General features: G+C 40.5%; 1 pseudogene; it reads left to right on the forward strand.

Annotated features, from left to right (window-relative positions):
• Window positions 1–925: 925 nt before the first annotated feature.
• LOC119924179 lies at window positions 926–12,527 on the forward strand (annotated as a pseudogene).
• Window positions 12,528–22,352: the final 9,825 nt, after the last annotated feature.

Raw genomic sequence — 22,352 nt, forward strand, 5'->3', positions numbered from 1 at the left:
GGCCACAAACCATCATGGACAATCTTAAATCGCCCAGGAAGAGATCTGCCCCACCTCCAACTTTCTGAACCATTGTGATCCTTTTCTCACACTCCTTCACCTTTTCTCCACCCCTACATTGGTCCTCGGGGAATTCAATATCCACATAGGTGTTTCTGACAACCTTTCTAACGTCTGCTTTCTATCATTCCTAAACTCCACTGACCTCCTGCTCCACCCCAGCTCAGCCACTCACCAACTTGGACACACACTTGATCTCATCAACTCTAGTCATTGTACAAGTTCTACCCTTACCAAAGGTGAAATCTCTCTAACTATAGCATCTTCACCTGGCTTCTGTCCCACACACCTTATACCAACAGATCTGTCCTGAAAGAAACCTCCATGGTTTTGACTTTGAACAATTTTCTCAAGTTATCATGCCCCATACCCAAACTACCAATTTGATGACTTAATTGACACTCTCAAAACCATCCTCTCTAATGAACTCAACTCATTCACTCCCCTACCTTTCATCAATCTCATACCACTAGCCCACAGCCCTGAACCAGCCAGTCTACTTCCATCACTCCTGTGTATGAGCCACAGAGTACAGAGTCACAGAGCACGGCTGGAGGAAATCTAGATATCAGGCTGACCTTGCCCACTTCAAGTTCATCCTTGTGTGCTTTAACTCTGCCCAGCAAAATAAATTATCCTTCCTTACTGACACCCATGCCCATTGCCCTCACCATTTATTCCGGACGTTTAACTCCCTTCCTCTCCCTGCCTCCCCCATCCCTTACCCTTAATGACCTGGCTACCTTCCTTAATTGAGAAAATTGTAATCTCCCTTAATCTTCCCCTTGCTTTAACTACCTGGAGCTCCTTCCAGAAAGGGAATGGCTTTACTGACTCTCCTGTGTTGGATTTTCCCAAGTGCGTAATGCAGTGCTGTGCATACAGCAAGCGTTCAACAAACCCCATCAACGATGAAGATGATGTGGGCGTATCCGATCTTTTCGAAAACATTGTCTCCCGAGGGCTGGGAGACTCCACCGTGCCCAGGAACGTGACGTTTCGGAGGGCTTGCTTCCAGTCGAAATGAGAGGGGTGTTCCCTGTGACAAGCAAGACATCCTGGCCATCCGAGCACTTGATATTTGCCCCACATCCTTAGCACTTACATATCTGTAATTTTCATTTATTTGTATGGATGACTGACTATTTCCCCCCCTTCTAGACTGTAAGCTTGTTGTGGGCAGGGGATGTCACTATTTATTGTTGTATTGTACTTTCCTAAGCACTTAGTACAGTGCTCTGCAACCAGTAGTGCCCAATAAATACGATTGAACTTACAAACTATCCTGCCCCTCCTCAGTCCCTCCTGCTTCCTACCCCATCTTCAGTCTTTCTCAGCAGTATCTCAAGAGGGGAGATCTCCTGCTTTGTCTCAAAATCCACTACCTCCACTTGCACATCTGATGCTGTCCCTTTGCACCTTATCAAAGCACTTGCCTCCCCCTTTCTTCCCTCTCTGATTGCCACTTCAACTGTTAACTCTCCAATGGCTTCTTTCCACCGCTTTCAAACATGCTTCTTCATGTCTCCCCTATCCTAAAAAAAGCCCTCCCTTAACCCAACTGTTCTCTGCAGTTATCTCCCATTCTCTCCCCTACCATTCCTCTCCAAACTCCTTGATGTAGTTGTATACATCCACTGTCTTAAATTCTTCTTCTCCAATTCCCTCTGACACCCTCCAATTTGGTTTCCCTCCCCTTCACCACCCTCTCAAAGATCACAAATGATCTCCTTGTCAAATTCAATAGCCTCTATCTCATCCTAATCCTCCTCTTCCCTCAGCTACATTCGACAGTGTCGATCTTCCCCTCCTAGGCTTCACTGAAACTATCCTCCCCTGATTCTCCCTCTATCTCTCAGGTGACTAGTTCTCAGTCTCTTTTGAGGACTCCTTCTCTGCCTCTCTCCCCCTAATTGCAGCTATCCCTCAAGTTTCAATTCTATGTCTCCTTCTATTCTCCATCTACACCCACTCCCTTGGAGAACTCATTCACTCCAAAGGCTTCAATTGCCATGCCTATGTGGATGATTCCCAAATCTATATCCCTAGCCCTGATCTCTCTCTCTCTCTCTGCAATTTTGCATTTCCCCCTGTACTCAAGACATCTTTACTCAGTTGTCTTGCTGTTGAACTTTACATGTCCAAAACAGAACTCCTCATATTCTCAACCAAACCTTCTCCTCCCAGTGACTTTCACATCACTGTAGACAACACTATCATCCTTCCTGTCTCACAAGCCTGGAACCTTGACTATTCTCATTCGACCCACATATTCAATCTTTCACTGAATCCTGTCAGTTCTACCTTCACAGCATCACTGAAATCCTCCCTTTCCTCTCCATCCAAACTGCTAAAACATTCATCCAAGCACTTATCCTATCCTGTCTTGACTACTATGTCAGCTTCCTTGCTGACCTCCTTAATTCCTGTCTCTCCCCACTTCACTCTGCTCCCTGGATTATTTTTCTACAAAAACATTCAGTCCATGTTTCTCCACTCCTCAAGGACCTCCAGTGGTTTTCCATCTACCTTTGCATCAAACAAAAAACCCCACCATTGACTTCAAAGCACTCATTCACCTTGCTCCCTCCTACCTCTCCTCACCATTCTCCTTCTATAATCCAGCTTGTACACCTGGTTCCTCTAATCCTAACCTAGTCACCGTGCCTTGATCTCATCTATTTAGCTACCAACCTCTCACCCACATCCTGTCAGAACACCCTTCCTCTTCATACCCAAGAGATGACTACTCTCCCCACTTTTAAAGCCTTACTAAAGGCATATCTCCTTCAAGAGCCCGTCTCTGACTAAGCCCTCATTTCCTCCTCTCGCACAACTTCTATGGCATCCTGTTTGCTCCCTTTATTCACTTCCCAGACTCAGCTTCACAGCACTCAGCTACATATTGGTAATATAGCTACATTAGTGTCTTTCTCCCCATCTAGACTGTAAGCTCACTGTGGGCAGGGAATGTGCCCATTATGTTGATACGCTGTAATCTCCAAAGTTTAGTACAGTGGTCTGCACACATTAAGTGCTTAATAAATACGAGTAAACTGAATGAATTTCTCACAAAATGTGATCACTTCGCCATTTTTTAATTCATCGCTAAGTCAAAATGGATTCTTCCCGAGTGCTTGATCTAGTCTCCTAATAAAATGTTATTGTGCAATACACAAGAAGATGGATAGAGAGGGAAGCAAATCTAAAAGAATGGGAGAAGGGTCATTTGCCTTTTACCCTCTACGTAGAAGCATATTGAACATGAAATTTGGGATGTTCTCTAAATGGTTCTAGCAGAAAAGAAATCTCATTATTGAGGTGAAAAGTATTTTTTCAATAGTACCAGCAATATTCAGCTTGAGTTTATGAGACAGAAGAAAGGCTAGGCCTGGCTTGGCTACTCCCAATCTGTTGTATCTGTTGTAGACATCTTATCGCCCCACTGCAGAGACATGGGAAAATTGCCAAGTTTGAAACAACCTTAAAGAGTTGACAGACAAATTCTTGCCAGGTTTCACCTGTCAGTCAAAGAATTAGCACTTCATATGGCCTCTGGCTCTTGCCCCAAGCTCCTCCTATTTTGAGGCAACAAACTTCAGCAGGTAAGAAGCAAAGTGGCTACCATTAAATGAGAGAATTCATGCAGATTCATGGGAATACTATTCATTCATTCAATGGTATTTATTGAGCGCTTACTGTGTGCAGAGAGCTTGGGAGTTATAAGTTGACAACGTATAGAGACGGTCCCTACCCAACAACGGGCTTACAGTCTAGAAGGGGGAGACAGACAACAAAACAAAACATGTGGACAGTTGTCAATAGCATCAACATGTACCCCTCCCTCCCTTTCTTAAGCATCTTTAAGTTCCCACCTCCTCTATGAAGTCAGCATGGTCTAGTGGTGAAAGCAAGGGCCTAGGAGCTAGCATACCAGAGTTCCAAGCCCAATTCCACAACTTGCCTGTTTGCGACCCCAGACAAGTCACCTAACCTCTCTGTGAGTCAGTTTCCTCATCTATAAAACAGGGGATTAAATATCTGTTCTACCCCAACTCTTAGTAAAATTGCTGGCCTACAGTAAGCACTGAAAAAATACCATAATTACTATTGGCGAGTTACAAGCAGACCACTGGTCCTATGTGAATCTAGCAAACTCTGCATAGTAAAACTTTATAAAATAAATGAAACTGTCTTATGAGTGTCAGAAAACGTTTCCGTTTGTGAACTGAAATTAGAGAACATTCTGTTCCCATTCTATGTGCTTTCTGGTAAAACTAATACAATCATTTCTTACATCAGAGAAATGTGGTTATCCTAGGGTGAAACTCTTCATCCATCAAAGATTCAGGTGATAGTACCTTTCCATCATTCTGGCTGCTCAGTTTAATTTTGACAAACTCTGCTTCATCTCCCATGATGACAGAGTTAATCTTTCCTTGAAGCACTTGGGAATCATTCAATCAGTAGTTTTTATTGGGCACTTGCTCTGTAAATAGCATGGTGCTAAGAACTTGGGAGGACACGCTAGAGTAAGTAGATGTGATCTCTGCCATCTAGGAGCCCTCAAGATAATTAGTTTGAAGCAGAAATATTGCCTCCTGTAGATGACTCAGAAGTAGATAAAACACAAGTGAAGTAACTGTATCAGTGAGCCTAGATAAAATCGAATAGTAACCACTCTGGTTCTTGATTTATTGCTCCAGAATGAGGGTTGTGAATTTTGGAGTTTGGAAGATTTTCTAGAGAAAAGCACAAGGCAGCAAATGGTCCTGCCAAACTAGGAGAAACATTTATTCACCAAAACGTTCAAGGAATGCCAGAGGGATGGAGGCATCCCTAAGGAATGGAGGGAATGTTTCGATCTGACCTCTTGTATTTAAACATTAATGGCGTTTAAATCCACCTCTATTTCCCCTAGGAAATTATTGTGTTTTCAGGTGCACAGGGTGCAATTCATTCTCAGTATGACCTGCATCCATGAATTCAATCTCATTGTCAACACGGTTGTCTTTGAATGGGATAGCTCTATATATTCAACTGAAATAGATGATACTATGCTAATTAAGAGCTACAAGAATGAAGTGTGAATGCTATGCCTAGAATTCTTTAAAATGACTTTTACAGGGTAATCATTTAAAAGCAATGTTATTCTAAATAGAAAAAGGTACACAATAAGCTTCTTAGTGGAAATCATAAGTTGCCTTGATTCAGTCTTTCAGGGGAAGTTCCACTCCATAGGTAAGAAGCTTCACAAATATACAGAGAGCTGCAATTGAATGCAAATCTTTTAGGGTTGCTAAAGAAGGTCGGTTTTTTTTTCAAAATTGAAATTCTACTTTGACAAGTAATATCAGTCTGCAACCTTACCAAGCATCAGTACTGACCAAAATGAGAATCAAAGATTTTTAAAATATGTTATACAATTGCTAGCTGTGCTTGGAACGAAGTACGGATCTTATGCTTAAAAAGGCATGTTGTCTCTACAGCTAGGGACCCACTCACCACAGTTTGGGGGATTACCTAAACTTCTCAGCTTAATTGATTGGCAGAGTAAACCTAGAAACTTAGAGAGGACTCTTTCTTTCCCCTTCTTTGAGTTGAGTGGACAAAGTCAAAAAGTATGCACTACTGAGGGATCAACATTTAAAGACTTTTGTTTGCCTCCTTCCAGTGGTTGTGGTACCAATCATTTATTCTAATTTTTAGGTTTATTGTAGTTTTTATATTTTTTGATTAAATGTTAATGAAAATCAAATCATGTCACACGGATTTCTGTCTGAAAAAAATTGCTTACAGATGGAAGATTAAAGCACAGCTAGATATTTAATGGACCATATAACTAATTCACAGGAATATTCTTTTTAAGTTTGTCAACTATTTTAATATTCGTTTTATTGTAGTCTGAACCATGTGTCAGAATATTTCCTCAATTGATCCATTTGAGTCTTAAAAACACCAGGTTACTCTATTTTTTTTTTCATATTTTTTGGTTAGATTTGGAAGGGGGAAGCAATTTTCTAGCAGATATTTGTAAATTTACTTTTAAATATATTCCTTTGTTAATATGGATCCATGGTAAGGCGCTGCAAGGGCTGAACCGGTAGAAACCGAAGGATCTAGCCACCTTGCTCATTTAATCTCCTTTAGATATGTTTCATATCAAATATCTGAATTAAATCCTGCAATTGAGACCTATTGCAGTTACCCAAGTGTGATTATATTTCCACTGTTCTCAAGAAAGTCAAATTCTAGAGAAGAACCTTTAAAATTGCATTTTTCAGAAAGCATTCTGGGAGTGTCTTTATATATAAACACTTCACAGTGATAAAAAATAAAACTACCTGCCATGCCTTTGCTCTTTGATTTTTTTCACTTTTAAGATGTTCCTGTCCATTTCCTAATAATGACATCCTGCCCCTAAGAATCTCCAAAATACTGAATATTACTTAACTTCTCCCATAACCAAGACAGAAAGATCAAAATTGAGATTCATGTTTTCCAGCTGGTGGAGCCAAAGGAAATAGGCACGAGCTGATGATACTAGTGATCACTACCATTACTATTACTATAACTATACATGCATGTGCCAAGCACTGTACTAAGCTGGGTTCTAGGATCAGACGGAGAAGACATATTTTATTCCTATTCAATAAGGCCCAGAGAGGTTAACTCACATGACCAAGGTTACCCAAGCAGTCGAATCGCAGAGCTGGGCTTGAACCCTAGAACTCTAGTTCCCTAACTCCCAGTAGACCATGCTGTCTCTGTGGACCATAGGATAACACTACAGGAATTTATCTAGGGCTGGGCCAGGCTAGGCTAGCTCCTGCTTTCAGTCTTGGCAGGGCTATAGTCCTGGAGTGCTTGACCCAGTGTTTACTTAGTACAGTGTCTGACACAGAGTAAGCACTTAACAAATACCATAATAATTATTATTATTATCCCCTTGTTTCTAGATCCTGTAAGAGGCAGGCTGGACCTTTGGGCCCTGATCCCACCTGGCTCTTGAACTCATCTGAGAGAATTTCATCTACAACTGTGTTCAGTTCAGTGCTTGGCACATAGTAAGCACATACTAAATATCACAATTATGATTATCTGGTCCCCAAGAGGGATCTCCCCACCAGTTTCCCCAGCTGAGTCTCCCACATCCTCATGTCTAAAGACTGGCCAGAGGCCTGAATGCTGCCACTCTGTGTAATGATTGACACCAGCACAGAGGCCTCCATGAGTTGGTGAAACCACCGTGCAGATGTTAAGCCCCTCTACATGAGTGGCAACAACCAGTGAATCATATTTATTAAGCGCCTACTGTGTGCAGAATCAATCATATTTACAGAGCGCTTACTGTACTATATGCTTGAGAGACGACAATGCAACAGAGTTGGTAGAAATGTTCCTGGCCCAAAAATATTCGGAAAAGGGGCTTAGGTTATCCCTGTTCAACTGAGGCATGGAGCTAGGGCAGCCACTGCTAGACATAGTGAATTCCAGATAAGGAGATGATGATTGTGGTACTTGTTAAGCATTTAGTATGTGTCAAGAATTCTTCTAAGCACTTGGTTAGATACAAGTTAATGAGGTTGGGCACAGTCCCTGTCCCTATACTGTTATGGGTTAACAGTATAAGGTGCCAGAAGAATGGATATTTAATCCCCATGTTACAATTGAGGAAACTGAGCCAGAGAGAAATCAAGTGACTTGCCCAAGATAACACAGAAAGCAATTGGCAAAGTAGGCATTCCAATCCAGATCCTCCAACTCCCAGGATTTTGCACTTTCCATTAGACCATGCTGCTTCTCAAGAAGATGGATGTTGCCCTGGGCACATAGGATATTGTTGATGATGTCACATGAACCATATTACCAAACTCTGCAGATTTCCCATCAACCAAAAGAGTCATGCCGGAGGGACTCCTGACTGCTTCCCCATTGATTCAGACCTCTCACATTTACTTTCTAGGTCTGTGAGGATGGAGCCACCAAAGTCAGCAGCAAAGGCAATGGGTTCCTCTACTGTATAAAGCAGAGGACAGGCTAGTCAAAAACTGGACTTTCTGGTATACAACAAGACACTTGGCCAGCTTTCTGGGAACAATTTTGGACTCTGTGATCCTGGGCAGCCTTCTGCAGGGCACCAGACTAGAGCAGGCCTAATCTGAACATGAGGCGATGTAATGAAAGGAATGTAAACAGGTGGGCAGAAGAAGCATTTCAAATACATAGACACAAAACCGGGAGAATATGTCTATCAACTCAGTTATATTTTACTCTACCAAGCACTTAGTACAGTGCTCTACACCCAATAAAATTCTATCAATAGATACAATTGGTTGATCATTATTATCATTATTATTAGCAAAGCATCATGGCCAGTGGAAAGAGCACGGCCTTGGGAGTCAGAGGACCTGGATTCCAATCACAGTCTTCCAAATGCTTGCTGTGTGACCTTGGACAAGTCACTTAACTTCTCCATGTCTCAGTTTTCCTGTTTGCCCTCCTAAATACACTGTGAGCCCCATGTGGGATAGAGATTGTGTCCAACCTAATTCAGTCGTATCTAATCCAGCACATAAAATGGTGTTGGACACATAGTCAATGCTTAACAAATACCATGGAACAAAATGAAAACAGCTCACCTTAGGGATTATTGGTGGATAGTTGATAGACAGCAGGAAATGATTAACCAACTGGATGCTCTCTGTCCTTTCCTCTGATTGCTGACCTGCTTTTCTGGACTCTGGGAGTGGTCTGAGACCACCAAGTCTAGGAGTAAGAAAGAAGACAACAACGGAGAGGTGAAAAAACTTGAGTCAACCCCATCAAGCAACTCATTGTATTCAAGCTGGGATTCCCGGGCAGCCTTAGTCAGTGAAGTGGCTCCACTGGGACAGGAATGCTAAAACACTGTGGTGGAGCATGTCCAAGTAACCTTAAAGATTTTTAGACTAGCGACATTACAAAACCACCATTTCAGAACTGACAGCCAAGTTCAAGATTAATTTGCTTTTGCTATCTTCATCAGGAGTTTACAAACCAAAACACATCCACCTCAGGTTCGCAGAGTTCTTCTGAGAGAGAAATCTGGAACAACTACAGTTTTAAGACTGAGAGCACAGACTGAAAGAAGAACTATATTACCATTCTATGTTCCATAGCAAGTAGCAAAGTCAGTTCCATCTCATGTAGGCAATCTAAAATAAAACTTTTTTTCAGTCATTGCTCAAATGAGATGTTTTCTGGCCTGGTCTTGTTACCATTTTCCTAAACTCTTCAACACCATCCATTCCACCCGAATTCCTAGAATCTGGAGCAGGTTGCTTTGACAACAGAAATCCCATTTACCTAGTGACAGTGCCATTGTGGACATGGAAAATTTTTAAAGGAATATTATCAGGGAAATTTGTATGTGCACAGTAAAAGCAGCTTTATTTCCATTTCTTCAAATGTGTTCCATTAATACCTTTCCATCAACCTAACTTCAAACTCCAGTGACATTTTTCAATTTATTTCATTCTAGATCTAATTCTAATTTTCTTCTTTTTTTCCACGTCTATAGCTGAGTCATTAGAATGTAAATTGTTCTGTCCTTTAAGTCAACTTACCAGGTAAAATAATATTTCCATGTTTTGTAGCAATAACAATCCAGGTACCATATCTGATTTTTGATGCACTGTTTTTTGGAATTTTATGCAATGCAACTCCTATTCAATCCCCACCACAGGCGTTTGTCAAACAACCCTAGAGTAGGACTTCATCAGTTAAATTTTATTAACTAGCTCTTTTGTGAGGAGATACTGAAGATTTATAGCACCTCATGTAACCCACCAAGAGAATCAGTAATGGTTTACAGCACTTATATACATAATCAAAAGTATTTACTGAATGCTTATGTATGCAGGGCACTGTGCAAAGTCCTTGGGGTAGTACAATATAACAGACTTGAAAGATATGGTCCCTGTCCACAACAAGGTTACAATCTAGAGGGGGAGACAGACATTAAAATACATATTAAGGATACGCACTGTGGAGCTGAGGTGGGGCAGGGGTTGGGGTGGGAGTGAACATCCATAACTTATTTATTATCAATGGCTGTCTCCCCTTATAGAGTGTAAGATACTTTGGGGCAGGGAATGTGTCTGCCAACTCCATTATGTTGTACTCTCCAAAGCACTTAGTACAGTGTTCTACACTTAGTAAGCACTCAATAAACCTAATTGATTGATTGATTCTATGTCTTCTTAAATACACATGAAAAATAACTCTGCTTCAGGACTCTTGCCATTACATTTTCTACCTAATTGGACATATTCTCCAACACATTTGGTATTTTCTGCTTCATCATTCCAATTCCTTTAAACAGAGTTAATGAACTCAGAAAATGTATGTGGAACTTTTATCCTTAACCAGGCTCATTGGGGTCATTTTCATTATGGAATTATACTGACTAATTTGAATCAGTATGCTTATGTATAAACATGCAGTATGTATCACTGATAAAATTTATATGACTAATAATTCCTCCCAAATTGAGTGCATGAAAGGATTGTTTCTGGCTGCACTAGTGCATTTACTAAATAGAGTGTGAACTTTTACACCCTCTGTTCCCTGGTCTTCTTGAAACCTCTCCTTTTAGAGTCACTACATTTCTAATGTCTGCACACTCATCTGATCTGTCCTCCTGCTGCCTCCCAATGTCCATCATCAATTCCCACAATGAGGTTTTGCTTCACTGCATCTTTGAAATGTTTCATTCTTTTTTACCTCTGTTTAGAGTTTCTTCTGTCTTGCCTTCTCATGTCCCACTAGCTAAAGGCATAAAGCATTTATTATTGCTTCAATGCTGGAAATTTAAAGAACCTAAAGAAATGGACTGCTCGATTATGTCGTTCTGTCTTGTCCTCCACACTCAAAAGTAGGCTAATAGCTTAATACTCACCCAGGCATCAAGGGAGAAAAAAAGTCAATACTACAAAAACCTCTTCCTCTGGCATCATCCTTCAACCTAGTGCAATTATGCCATCTCCTTTTGGATGCATTTCATTGCAATTCCAATTATTTAAGTCAATGTACTTGAATCTGTGAACTTTGGTTATTTGATATTCACCCCATCCTCACCCCCATAATGGTTATTCACCTATCTTTAAAGTTTGTATTATAAATAACTTATTTAAATAGATATCTATCTCTACCTCTAGACTGTAAGCTCGTTGTGAGCAGGGATCAGAACCACTAATTCTGTTGTATTGTAGAGAAGCGGCATGGCTCAGTGTAAAGAGCTTGGGCTTTAAAGGTAGAGGTCATCTGTTCAAATCCCGGCTCCACCAATTGTCAGCTGTGTGACTTTGGGCAAGTCATTTAACTTCTCTGTAACTCAGTTACCTCATCTGTAAAATGGGGACTGTGAGCCCCCCGTGGGACAACCTGATCACCTTGTAACCTCCCCAGTGCTTAGAACACTACTTTGCACATATTAAGTGCTTAATAAATGCCATTATTATTATTATTATTATTATTATTATTATTATTATTATTATTCCACATGCTTAGTACAGGGCTCGGCATATAGCAACCACTCTTTAAATACCATTGATGGATTGATCAGTTTTCTTCTTCTAATAAGGATCAGTTCACAAATCTTTACCCTGACTTGCATTCCTTGACATTGCTTGCTATTTCTGCAGATTAAACTTACAAGACAAAATCACAGCACCTTGACAGAGTTTGTTCTGATGGGATTCTACAACACTCCCAAACTGCAGAGTTTTTTTGCAGCATCCTTAGTCATTTACATGATGATCCTGATGGGAAATAGCTTAATCATTTTAATAACCGAAGCCAATCGAGCTCTACAAACCCCTATGCATTTGTTCCTTAGGAATTTGTCATTATTAGAAGTGGGTTACACTTCCGTGACTCTTCCCAGAATTCTGGTGAACATTTGGACACAAAGTAGAATGATTCCTTTCACAGCCTGTGCAGCCCAGATGTATTTCTCTCTTATGTTTGGAGCCATGGAGTACTTCCTCCTGGCTGTGATGGCCTATGATGGTTACATGGCCATCTGTAACCCCCTACAATATTCAATCTTCAGGGACGAGAAGGTATGTCTCCAGATGGCGGCTAGTTCCTGGATCAGTGGCATTCCAGTCCAGATAGGGCAGATGTAACAGCTATTCTCCCTGCCCTTCTGCGATTCCAACAGGCTGAACCATTTTTCCTGTGCTATCACACCAGTTCTCAAACTGGCCTGTGGGGACACAGCTATGAATGAACTCTCAGTCTATGCTGTAGCCCTGATCTTTGGGACAGCCCCATTTCTCTTGATACTCGTATCCTATGTCAAAATAATCTCCACCATCCTGAAGTTACCTTCAGCCACGGGGAAGCACAAAACCTTCTCCACCTGTTCCTCCCACCTCATAGTTGTCACCTCGTTCTTTGGATCTGCTATCATCACATAGCTACGGCCCAAATCAGGCCACTCAGGGGGTGTGGATACATTTCTGTTTCTGTTCTACACCATGTTTAACCCCATGATATAAAGCCTGAGAAAACAGCCTGAAAAAGTTTCTGTCACAAGTATTCCAAAGTCATCATCATCATCAGTCGTATTTATTGAGCGCTTACTATGTGAAGAGCACTGTACTAAGCGCTTGGGAAGTACAAATTGGCAACATAAGTCACTTGAACTAGGAAGCTGTTTTCCTACTGCGTCATCATGGATGGATTACAAGAAACTCTATTCCTGGTCCCTTAGGAAGCCACCCTCTGGCTACCACAATCACCCCAAGACTATGTAGATATCTCTTCAATACTCACTTTCCTGTATCCAGGGTGACGTTTGGTTAAAATATGAAATTTTTGCCCTGTCCACAGACTCTTTTCATTTAAAAGGGGCCAGCTATCCAATATGTGGGAACCTGCTTTGACTTCTATTTGCTCCTCAATTAACTGTAATGTAAAGGTAATCAAATGTAAAGAGATACTGGGATTGGCTTGGGTGACAGTTGAAATCTCTACATTGAATTTTCTATCATTTAGTTCTTTGACCACCTAATTTTATTATCTGAAATTTTGATAGCTGTTTATACCCCTCGATATCAGAAGTAGGAATACAGCTTTTATATTTGTTTGGCAGGTCCCTTGGAAATAAGTTACCGTATTACATTCTGAATAAAGTAGCCATTTCAATGAGATGTTCAATTCATTCTTTCAATTAACACTGGAAAATAATGCATGGAGCATGTCCCAAAGGTTATTACCAAAAACACATCAACCAGTCAGACAATCATATTTATCAAGTGCTTACTGTGGGCAGAGTACTGTACTAAGCATTTAGGAGAGTACAGTATAACAATATTGTACATTTATATCATACACACACACAATATAACAAATATACTATAGTCTCATAGAAACATTCCTATATCTCCTAAAAATGGTAACAAAAGCATCATCTTCATAACATCAACTATGTTAAATGTTTCGAAACAGGTAAATGTTTTGACACAGGCTTAACAGATAGTTTGTTATCTAGAAAAATGTCATGGGTTGCATCTTTAAACTATTTCTTTATGTAAAGAGAACTGTTTGGTGTGCCTGCCATTGTTTTGAGGTTCTCTCTTGGATTTCAATACATGGAGCTCCATCTTCCTATATTTTGAATGGCAGCGACATCCAACTCAGTCACACAGCCCAGGCACGGAGAAGTGACTTACCTGAGGTCACATAGCAAACGTGGTGGAGTCAGAATTATAACCTAGAACCTCCAACACTCAAGCCTCTGTTCTTTCCACTGCTGCTTCTCTGAATTTGTTGTACACTCTTTCAGGTGTTGCATCTCACCTCATTCCCATGATTCACCTTAAACTCTGGAAGAATCGAGGTATCAGACAGTTCTAAGTTCTCAGAACTGTTACTGGTGTCTCAGAGTTCCGATGACTGTACACATGGGAAAGGAGAAATGTAAAATTTTAATAATGACTAGTCTTTGTTCTCTTCCATGTCTCTCGCCGGGCCCATTTGGTTAACTTCTATTATTTAGATTTATCTCCTACAGTTTTCTTATGTCACCATGAACTTTAACCTGTTGTTCCCTTCTCTGGGTTTCTCTCTGAATAGGTAGAATTGTAATTTGAAGATCACCCTATGCAATTCTTATAGCTCTAAGAAAGCAATATAACCGATATACCTCCCTCCCACAACCCTCAGCACCTTATATACGTACTAGCAATTTATTTATTTATACTAATATCTGTCTTCCCTTCTTAACTGAAAGCTCACTGTGGACAGGGAATGCGTCTACCAAATCTTTTATATTGTATATTGTACCCTCTCAAGCAATTATTACAATGCTTTTCACATAGTAAGTGCTCAATGAATACAACCAATCAATTACCAGAGCAATTAATACTAATGATGAGTAAATTCTTCTGAATAAAGTGTTGTACTAATGATGAATTGGAGGCCCAAGCAATTATCTTAAGAAAGAATATCGTTTCACTATTAACTCATCCAGCATCTGATCAATTGATATTCTGAAAATTCACGAAGTTTTTAGGTTGCCTTCAGAAAACAATTGATGTGCTTGTATATTCCTCACCTTACTGGACTGAGAGGTGGTTTTGGCAGGAGGAGATGAGAAATGAAATAATGTCCAATGTAGAATGCAGAGTGCAAACCTGAGGGCTTTGCCCTTTTGGAGAAGAAGAGGTGAGCCCAAGGAATACAGATAATTGTGAAAGCAGCCTGAATCACAGCAAATGACAGGAAATTCAGGAACAACACCAGAAGCCAAAGTCTACGGGAAGCTGCATGGTCTAATGGAAAGGGACCAGGCCTGAGAGTCAGAGGATCTGGGTTCTAATCCTAGTGCAGCCACTTGTCTGTTGTGTGACCTTGGCCAAGCCATTTCACTTCTCTGTGCCACAGTTATGTCATCTGAAAAGGAGGATTTCAATCTTCCTCCCTCTGACAGGTTGAGAGCTCCATGTGGGATAGCAATTAGTACACTTAGAATGGAAAGTGCTCGGTAAATATGATCAAATGAATGAAAGGGACAATTCCTGACCTGATTATCTTCTATCTACCCTCCTGGTCAGTATAGTTCCTGGCACATAAGTGGTTAAATATCACTCATTATAATTCTTATTATTAATCAATCATATTGATGGAGTGCTATTTGAGTGCAGAGCACTGGACTAAGTACCTGGGTGAGAACAAGAGAGTTGGTAGACGTGTTACCTGCCCATAAGGAGCTTGCAGTCTTATTGAATATAAATATAATACAGTCATCTAAGAACATGCTCATCATCAACACATTAACTGAACTGCTTTAAGTATTGCTTCACTGGGGAAGTTTTCACGGTGTTATATCAGGCAACCTCCGTGGATCTTAATTATGGTATTTGTTTAGTATGTCAAAGCATAAGCAAAGCATAAGGAGGCACTGATGTAGTCCAAATCATAATCATCAGTGGTATTTATTGAACACTTACTATGTGCAGAGTGCTGTACTAAACACATGGGAGAGTACAGTTCAACAGAGTTGGTAGACACATTCCCTGCCCATAGTGAGCTTACAGTGTAGAGGAGGAGACAGATGTTAATGCAAATCAGACACTAATCCTTGCTGAACACTGGGAGTTAAAACCTACTAAGTCACATTTAACATCAATCAATGGTATTTAGCACTCAGCAGGCACAGAGCACTGTGATCAGCATTTGGGAAAGTACATTATGACAGAGTTAGCAGACAAGCTCCCTGCCCACATTGAGATTACAACTATCACCCTTGTTCCTAAGGATGTGTGGATAAATAATGACATTGAAGTTGTGTAGAAATATCAAATATTTCAGACTGAATTGCATAAATCCTGGGAAGGATGGAATGGATGATTCTTCCAGGGTTGTCTAAACATTCCCACTTAACCATGATGCCTTAGAAAATATGTAAGTTACATGGCAATTATTAATGAATTTAATGACAGAATTATATGTAAAAAGTATATGAAATGTATTGAGCTAATAATGAAGAATATTTGTTTTCTAATTGACCCTCAATTCAAGCATTCTTTCCTAAATACCTGCTGCATTTTGCAGATGAAATACTCTGAAGATATGTTGATGGGGAAAAAAATCTCACCAAAGTAATGGAATTAATTCTCATGGGATTTTCAAATGTTCCTAAAGTGCAGAAACATTTGAGGGGATTATTCCTGGTCATTTACACGATTATTACTACAGGAAATGCCTTTGTAGTTATAATAATCAAAGCCAATCAAACTCTCCACATCCCCATATACTTTTTCCTTAGATATCTGTTACCCATAGTTGCTCTCCCTGGAATGTTGTTGAAGTTCTGGACACAAGAATTACTTTCCCTGTTTGAGCTAATCTGCTGTTTACTTTGATGTTACAGGATGTGTTCTGGCAATGATAGTACATTTTTTATGGTATTCAAGCACTTACTATGTGCCAGGCACTGTACTAAGTATAGTCATCGATATAAGCTAGTCAGGTTGGACTCAGGCCATATCCCACATGAGACTCTTAGCTTTCACCCCCATTTTTCAAATATGAGAACTGAAACCCTGAGAAGAGAAGTAACATGTCCAAGGTCACATAGCAGACAAGTGGTAGAGCTGGGATTAGAACCCAGGTCCTTCAGAATCCCAAACCCACACTCTATCCACTAGGCCATGAGACTGCTCTTGTTATGTGTCCATACGCACCCCTTGAGTTACCCACTTATCACGAGTTACAAAGTGCGCGTTCAGCTGGTGGCTGCTATGTGGATAAGTCCCCTTCCAGCCCAGACAGGGCATATATATATTGACCTGTCACACAACTCTTTGTGATTTGCATAAAATTAACGATTTTTTTTTCAGTGACTCTCATCCGGTACTGGAACTGACCTAAGGGGAAATCTTTCCCAATAAGCTTCTGACATCAGATGTGATCCTGCTGATTGTGATGGCTCCTTTCCTGTTGATACTCATTTCCTATGTCAAAATCATCTCCCTTACCAGAAACTGCCCTCAGGACATGGGAAGATAGAAAATCTACTCCACCAGCTCCTCCCACCTCATTGTCATCACATTGGTCTTTGGATTCATTCATTCATTCAATCGTATTTATTGAGCGGTTACTTGTGCAGAGCACTGCACTAACCGCTTGGGAAGTACATGTTGGTGACATATCTCCTATCATCTGGATCTCCTATCATTTGAATCTACTATCATCATATATTCTCTGGCCAAGTCAAGCCACTCAGGTGATTTGGAGAAACTGCTCTCTCTCTTCTCTACTACTATGTTTAACCCCCTGATATTCAGCCTGAAATAACGGAGGGGACCACAACACTTATACTAATACAATAACAAACTGAATTCCTAAGCCAAGCACCTAAACCAAGAAATACTTTTCATATAGGTAGCAGCATGGCCTAGTTCAAAGGGCATGGGTCTGGGAGTCAGAGAACCTGGGTTCTAATCTCAGTTCTGCACATTTAGCTTCTTTGACCATGAAGAAGTCACTTAATTTATCTGTGCATCTGCAAAATGGGATTCAACTCCTGTTCTCCCTCCTTAGACTGTGAGCTCCATGTGAGACTTGATTATGTGTGCAGACTCTGTCTTTACATGTGTTGTTTTCCCCTAATCTCTCTTGAATTTATTTCTGTTGTTCTTGAAACACTTTCTAAAGCGTCAAGTTTACCTTCAATTCTATTTCAATTTACAAAATGATAACCCCACCCAAAACATGATATGCATAACTAGGTCTGATAAACTGAATTGAGAAGCAGTGGGTAAGCTGCTCAGGCCTGGGAGTCAGACAGACCTGGGTTCTAATCCCAGTTCTTCCACTTGTTTGCTGTGTGACCTTGGGCAAGTCACTTCACTTCTCTCTGCCTCAGTTACCTCATCCGTAAAATGGGATTCAGACTGCTAGCCCTATGTGGGTCATGGTCTGCCCAGCTTAATTAACTTATATCTACCCCAGTGCTTAGTTCAGTGCCTGGTTCATGGGAAGAACTTAATAAATACCATTTGAAAAGCCTGGTAATAGGAACTGAATAAATGGTAGATCTCTAGATGTTACTATTTAAGGAGCTTGACTTTTTTCCTTTGGAATTAGACTACTTTCTTTGTGCTCTGATGAGTGCAGACAATTATTAGATGTAACTTCACTTACGGTTTTTTTCAAAAATCAGGACTAATAATTGGATTTTCAGACATGGTCTACATCTGTTTAAAATACAAATGAGGGGATATACTCTGGTCTTGGAAAAGGAGTGGATCAGGAGCAGAGGAACTCGTCAGATTAAAAAAAAAATTTGAAAAATCAACTCAATCTTCAACTCCCAGGAACCCCTAAAGCATTCTTTTCAGATCTTCCCTTCAAACTGTTAAAATAAAATAATGGACATTAAAACACATCAATAAATATATAATGCTACAAACCTTTGGCCTCATGTTCTGCAAACAATAAGCCCTCAATGAATACCATTGATTGTTTAAGAAAATGTCTAATTTTGTATGTTGAGGTCTTAGCACCTCATCTCTTGCTAGCCTTTTACCCTCTGGAATTGTGCTAGTGTTGTCCATTTTAACTCTGGAAACAAGGACTGGGCCTCTGACATTCCTCCATGGACTTTCCATGAGTCCAGAATATCCTATGCACACCGCCAGCCCTCCAGAAATAATAAAGTTGGGAATGTGCCAGGTGTCAGTGCCTAATCAAAGTCATTGATTTTCTATCTCAATCAAAAAAACAAGTCACCTTCACAAATCAGAGCCTCTCAGATCCTGGGAAGATACCTTTCTATCTAGAATTCTCTTCAGGGCACCTTTCACCTCTTGATTCCTTACACTTTAGATCAGGGGATTTATCATGGGGGTGAAGACTGTATAGGAGAGAGAAAGCAGCTTCTTGGTCTCAGGTGAGCAGGAGGATTTGACTCAGAAATTGGTCAAACCTGCAGCCCCAAAGAACAGCGAGACCACAATGAGGTGGGACGACTAGGTGGAGAAGGCTTTGCGATGGCCCTCGGCAGAGAACTTCTTCAGAATGGTGATGAGAATGTGGATGTAAGATACAATGATCAATCCAAAGGCGAGGATCAGGATGATAACAGTCCCAGTTATACTGTATAGCTCAAGCACAAAGATGTCCTTGCACACCAGGTCTAAGACAGGAGAGCTATTACAAAAGAAACAGTTAATTATATTAGGCCCACAGGAGGTCTGTGTAAACATCATTGTAGTCTTTACTATTGCCACAGGAATCCCGGCTAGCCAGAAAGCCAGGGCCAGCTGTAGACAGCATCTTTGGTTCATAATGAGGGAATAGCAGAGTGGATCACAGATGGCGACCTGTCTGTCATAAGCCATTGTTGTCAGGATTCAAAATTCTGAAGGCCTCAAAAAATAAGGCAAAATACATCTGGGCTGCACAGCCACCAAAGGAAATACTTTTATCATTGGACAATAAATTGAGGGGCATTTTGGGGTTGACGACAGGGGTGTAACCAATATCCATAAGGGACAGATTCCTGAGGAAAAACTACATGGGGGTTTGAAGGATGGGATCCACATGGAGACCAACACTAAGAAGGTGTTTCCTAACAATGCTGTTAAGTATATCCCAAGGAAAATCGTAAACAGAATGACCTGAAATTCACGGAGATTAGAGAAACCCAAAAGAATGAATTCAGTTACGTATGACTAATTGCCTTCCCTCATGCACATGTTGGTTTTTTCTTGGAGAAATTCCTGGGCCCAAAATATGACTTCTCTGTTTAAGAAAAAAATCAGTAGCATAATTTTCAGAGTCCAGGTCTTCCCTACTATCATTTCTCAGAATGAACTTGAGCAACTTGTTTGGCCAAGTATCAAGGAGTGGATCATAGCATGAAATTTATGGTGCCTAGGTTCTCAGTGTCCAGAAGCAAATTCAAGAGACTGAGGAAATAGGGAAGTTAGCCAATAATACAAATTCTGAAAAGTAATAAGAGAGTTTCATATTATCATCATTGACTTTTTATGTTTATCATTACTGAACCCACATTTCCTCTCCATCCTACATACAATCGCCTTTATAGGGACAAAATCTTTTAGGGAGATTAAATAATCTCAGCTAATCTGATGTGAACAAAGCTCCCCAATTAATGATCCCCATATAGACATTTCCTCAATGCCCGGTCACACACACACACACACACACACACACACACACACACACACCTCCATACACCCACACCTATGCACAAACACAAATACACACATGAACAAAGGCTGGGTTCTTATGTACCAAACAGTGACTGGATGAAAATTTTTCACACAAAAATGAAAAAAACTATCCCCCCTTCCTTAGCACCTTTTCTCTCTTAGTCCCATCCTTAGGGAAGTAGTATAAAGAGTTTAGCTTTGTGAGGGTTTTTTTATATGGTTTAAGCACTTTCCATGTGGCAGGCACAGTTCTAAACTCTGGAGAAGATAGAAGCTATTCGAGTTGGACACAGTCCATGTCAAACATGAGTTTCACTGTCTTAATCCCCCTTTTAAGAATGAGGTCACTGAGGCACAGAGAATTGAAATGACTTACCCAATGTCACACAGCAGACAAGTAACAGATGGTTGGAACTAGATGGTCCCAAATGAAAAAAATATATATTTGTTGTCCCCTTCTCAGCAACCTGGAAATCCTTCCATCATCCTCTTTTCTTCACTTTTGTAAAGGACCAGAAGCATGGGTGCTAACAAGAGGATTGGGGGGTGGGGGGAGAAATTGTTTGGAAACCAGGGAACCAAGAAAATCATCTAAACTCCCTAGAATCTTCTTCCCTAAGAAAGGTTTATTGTCTCTGATTCTTTTTAATGTAGGATTTCACTTTTGAATGACTTTAGTGAAGTGAAAGAAGAAAGCAAAAGGCCAAATATATCTTGAGACTCCATACTATGATAACTGTGTACTGTCTCAGAAATAATTCTGTTTAAGGAGCAGTTTAGCTGTTTTTGTGGTATCTGAAACTTTAGACCAAATTCCACTAGTCCATTGGCCAATTGGGTGGTAGTATAGCTAAACTAAAAGCCTTGAGAAGTTTTATAAGTCCCTCCAAAAGTATTGGGATGTTTTCTCTTCACTTGCCATGAGGAATAGTTCATTTTATTGGCCATAAAATAGATTTGGGAAGAATATTTACACGTCTGCCTCCTTCTCACCATTCCTTTGCCCTAGAAAGAGCCCTTATTCCCTAGAGACTGCATCATTTTGGCAACTTCATTCTTCACCCCCTATTATCCCTCTGTCCCCAGTCCAATCATATATTACACAGAACAGCACAACTCTTTCTTTACCACACTGGATGGTGGCACTCTATCACTGAAAGTCTGCAGGATCACTTGTTGCCAATAATATCAGATGAAATGTGTTACTTGTGGAATTTTTAGCTCTGTGCCAACTTTCTTCCTCCTGAGTCTTTCTCTCCACTCAGCCCCAGGAAACCTGTTCACTGTCCCAACCCTTCACACTTTATTTGCCCATCAAGCAACATTTTTCCCAAACAAGACTTCCACCACTTCTTCAAGCCCTATAAATTCCACTCCTGCACAAACTCTTCCCACAATACCCGTTCCATCACCCTCCACTCAACTACCTTCATATTTGTATTCTTGTGCATTTCTGTTGGTTGTATATGTTATTTTGAACACCTAGTTCACACTATCTAGTGTTGTAAGATGTTCTTGCTTGTCTAATGGACTTATTTTCTCCTTTAGATTGCAAACTCCTGGAAGGAAAGAACCACATTTTATCCTTCCTTTATAATTCCACATGCAGTGCCTAGAACAAGGCATTCCTCACAGTAGAAACTCATCAAACATTGCCGCTAATCAGCCATATTCATTGAGCACTTACTTTGAGCAGAGAACTGCACTTGGTAGAGTACAGTGTAGGATACTTGGAAGACATGTCTCCTGCCCATAAGATGCTTAGTCTAGAGGAGCTTACTAAATTGTCTCATTCAACCTCCAGCATCCCTGTGAGATTCAAGAGAGCTCAAAAAATAGGAAAGAGGAAAAAAGAGGGGAGAGAGATCCAGGATTAGGAGCCAAATCTGGCATTTTGTAGATAGGTGTCCTTTCTCCACTATATACTAATGCATGGTGATGCATGCATGCTTTATTGGGAAATTTGCCTGCTTCTTTAAGGAAGATAGTTCTTCCCTGGTTGATTTGAAAATATTGTGTTCTTGATGATAGGGCCTCTTTAAAGTTTTGAGGTAA

The sequence above is a fragment of the Tachyglossus aculeatus genome, unplaced genomic scaffold (assembly GCF_015852505.1).
Source record: "Tachyglossus aculeatus isolate mTacAcu1 unplaced genomic scaffold, mTacAcu1.pri scaffold_87_arrow_ctg1, whole genome shotgun sequence".
NCBI classification, from domain to species: Eukaryota; Metazoa; Chordata; class Mammalia; order Monotremata; family Tachyglossidae; genus Tachyglossus; species Tachyglossus aculeatus.